At 33.5% G+C, this 4,082-nt stretch overlaps 1 long non-coding RNA gene across 1 annotated transcript; it reads right to left on the bottom strand.

The window, feature by feature from the left end:
- Window positions 1–2,369: 2,369 nt before the first annotated feature.
- LOC109122633 (uncharacterized) lies at window positions 2,370–3,746 on the bottom strand. The gene is made up of 2 exons (XR_002030070.2): window positions 3,623–3,746; window positions 2,370–2,705 (listed from the first exon to the last, which is right to left on the bottom strand). It is a non-coding gene; the product is annotated as an uncharacterized LOC109122633 (long non-coding RNA).
- Window positions 3,747–4,082: the final 336 nt, after the last annotated feature.

Genomic DNA, 4,082 nt, shown 5'->3' with positions numbered 1-4,082 from the left:
TTTATAAACTTATTACAAATTCCATGAAAATGTTGTGCGCACATATACGCATTCAATTGTAAGACGGCCAGAAACTAAGGTTACTCCTCTCTATCAGTCGGTGCATCTTCGTCTTCTTCATCTCCACCATCATCATCACCATCTTCCTCGTCATTTGTTTGTGATGGCGTAGGAGGTAGAGCATCAGGGTGCAATGCTTTCCATGCTGCAATGGAACGATCGCATTGTTGACACACAATCTTCAATTGATTGTTCATTGATTTGCACATTGCCTAAATATCCCCAAGTTGAGAACTTTTAGTTGACCTACGCGAAGAAGAGGATGATGTTTGTTTGTCTATCGACATTTTCATGCGCATAGGTTGCATGCTCGGGATTAACTCATAAGGTAGTGTCTTGAAATCCAACCCTGCATTTTGTAAAAGCAAGCAAACAGTTGAACCATATGGTAATGCACGTGTGCTCACATTACTACGTCGTGCCTCTATCATGTTATGGCAAATAAGTGCGGGCAAATTAATTTTACGGCAACGTGCCATGTGGAATAGAATATGCAGAACATATAGTGTAAGCTCATTAAGATGACCCTTCTTATTCAAGACAGTATGAAACAATATCAGACTTAGAATCCTGTATTTTGGAAGAAGAGATCTACGTTCAATGCTTGTACCCAACTGAAAAGAATGGCCGTATAATTCCTTTGTTATTGTGTCTGACATTGTCTTTATATCAATCTCTGGAATACAAAAGTTAATAGCTTTCTTGGGTGTTTCTAGAGAGAAGGTGTGTCCAATAAGGGATGGGGAAACTAGCACAACAACTCCCTTGAATGAAGTGTGAAACGAATATTTCTCCTCGTCAACATTTCTGATATTGCTGTAGAATGCTCGCACAGGAGTTGGATAACATTCTTGCGTTAGCTGTATAAATGGTCTCAATTTGTAAAAATCTAGTAACTCAACAACACCATGTTCTTCAAACCCAGCAATTAGTATGACACGCTCAACGATAATTGGTCGTTTTGCTATGAGCTTATCACATTCGTGCTCATCAGGTGGGTGGCGAGGCATGAAAGGGTCATGTTGGACTTCCTTAGGTACAGTTGACATTGAGCCATGTCTAACCTTCTTTTTAGGCGGCATGATGTTTGGTCCTTGTAATGGCACTACATATTGTTAAAAATTCAGTGATGGAAGTTAGAGATGAAAAGTTTCAATTCATTGCATCCAAGCCAACCACAAATAGCTTAAAAAGGAATTCAAGCAACTCCCAAAAGAGTGGTTGCCATAACCAAGAGAAAATATGTGCAGAAAACAATGAAAAACAAACCTTATTGTTGTTGTTATTGTAGCAAATTGTTGACGATTATGCGGGTGAAAATCTTAGAGTGAAAGGGTAGATTATCTACAATGGAGGAATGGGTGGGTGGAAGAGGGAGGTTGTGATGTGCAACGTGTATAAGTGGTAGAATATGAGGTGTAAATGGGAATGAATATGAGTTGTTGAGGATGTGATGTCAACCAAACTGAGTAAATGGTTGAAGTTGGAATGGAAGTCCGCCTGTGCAATAGATGTAGCTAGTACATACATGCATTTAATGTTCCATAATGAGTGCATAGTTACAAGTCACTAAAGTTGGATGGGATGAAACAACGTGAATGAAGTCTTCTACAAGCCTACAATTGGAGACTATCATTATGTGGAGTGAATGTGAAGTTATTATGTGGTAGGTGCATCATAAATATTGGTAATATGTTGACTTCTAGTTATTAATTGTCCACTGTGGTACAATCAAATCAAATGCAACAAAAGTTTTTCAAGTTTTTGTTCTCTTTGACATACAATGGCCAAATATTTATCAAATAAGTGTAATGTAGTTGATATAAGTATGAATAAATATAATATTTATTAAATTTTTATAAGAAAAGTAGCATTAATTGATTTAATATATTTAAGAGATTTATTTTAAAATTAAAAAATACGTATATTAAAACATATTTTATGACATTTTAAATACTTTAAAAAATATATCATTAAATTATTAAAAATGTTAAAAAAAACTTTCACAATTGACAAAAATGCGCAAGGACTCCAATTTTTTTTCCACAAAAACAGTAGTAGAAGTTTATTTAATTCAATTTGGAAAAAAAATGACCCATATTATTAAAAATAATTATTTTTAAAAATTATCCGTAAATATAAAATTCTATGGCTTTATTACTCTGATAGCTACACATAGAAGCTAATTACCTTGCTAAACAAAGATTTATTACCACTATGATATTTTCCATCATGCCAAACGCTGCACGAGTATGCAATTTCGTTTTGTAAATGCTTATATCATCCACAATCATTTAAACCTCCATAAATGATCAATAACTATTTTTCTTTCATGGCATTGGCAGAATTGAACCTTTTGGGAATACAAGAAATAATGTTGATGGGACAAAATTAGAACTTCTAACAAAGTACATAAATTGGAAAGGTAAGACAAACTTGAGAAACCGAGAAAGAACCACCAGATTTAACACACATTTAGGGTTCCATTATGAAATTTCATCATGAAACATATCCTAGAATCAATAGCTAGCTATAGTCCCCAATGCAAACCAATTGGCATCTTTTGCAGTAGAAATACTGGTGGTTGATGAGCCCAATCACAGAACTTCATGAGCTTTCCCATAATACCTGTTTATAAACGGTGCCTGAAAGGCATTCCAAACAACAATAATTACTATTTAAAGATTAATGAGTCATAGTTATTTCTTGAAAAATATGTAGAGAGGGCACAAATAAGATAATGCAATTAACATTCATTAACAAGTGTTTGCTCTAACAGAAAAGACCAAATTCATTGATATGCTACAACCAATCAACTATTTTTTGTACTTATTCACAAAATGGATGGCAAAACATACCCTCAATAAACCATGGCCAAGTGAAAACAAGGTGACTCAACAGAAAAAACTCAACTTAATTAGCTAAGTAAAAGTCTAACCATTTAGAAATAGTGTCATATTGATCCATTTGGATACCAAGGAAAAAAAATGGCCACATAATGACAAAGCTTTTGGGTAATCAGTTTGTTGATATTAAAAATAGCAGACAGGTTATGTTAGCATGGAACAGATAAATAAATTAAACATATATTCCATCAAGAGATTATTTTTTGACTTTTTATGTAGGAAACGACTTATAACAATACACCATGATCTTGAATATCGCATCAAGGCCAGCTTCAAAATGCACAAGATTCATAGGCTATCAATAGTCTCATATGGAGAAACAAAAATAGTGGTGTCGAAGATATTTTGTTCTTTCAATAGAAGAGATGTTCAAAATTGTACCTTAACATTTTAGAGTTTTTGTCAATGAAGAATAATTGGAACAAACTCTAACAAATTCTTTCTTATGCTTTCTCTGGCTTTTAACATGACTATCCATATTAGATTGTGTTGATTGGTTGGGCTCTTAATGATTATAGAGAGATGCTTTTGTTAATCTTTCAATCTAATTGCCTTTATGTCTCATTTCTAAACTTCTTGTGTACATTTGTGCACCTTCTTTTAATTAGGCGGTGTTAATAATATTAGCTTTTGCAAAAAAAAAAAAAAAATTGTACCTTAACATTTGATATGTCAGGAGTATCATCGGTCTGGACTGAGTAGAACTTGTTAAACTTCATGTTTTCAAATGCTGCTTTAGTCTACTAACTCATTTCTGCAAGACCTTTTTTTGGGCTTCTCTAGCCTACAAGAAAAAGAATTGACAAGTACTCAACATATTTGAAATTTATGTGCAAGACCAAAACTATTGCAACAATTGGTATCTGCTATAAAATACTTGTCTATTGGCTTTTTTTTTTGCTCTTCGACATTGTCTTTGACAAAATTCTGAGCAACCAAAACAATTTAAGTTCATGGTATGGTTAATTACATGCAAGAACAATCAGTTACATGCATATCATCAATTATAGATCATCTTAAATGCATCATTTTGATCTGCATCAAATTTATCCTCCTCAATCAGCTTATCAGTGAACTCCTAAAGATAAGAGAAGTACAGTTAACCATAAGATGTAA

This window comes from Vitis vinifera, chromosome 5 (genome assembly GCF_030704535.1).
Source record: "Vitis vinifera cultivar Pinot Noir 40024 chromosome 5, ASM3070453v1".
Classification (NCBI taxonomy): domain Eukaryota; kingdom Viridiplantae; phylum Streptophyta; class Magnoliopsida; order Vitales; family Vitaceae; genus Vitis; species Vitis vinifera.
Note: the sequence above shows the minus strand (reverse complement) of the source record. Positions and strands in the feature narration are given on the sequence as shown.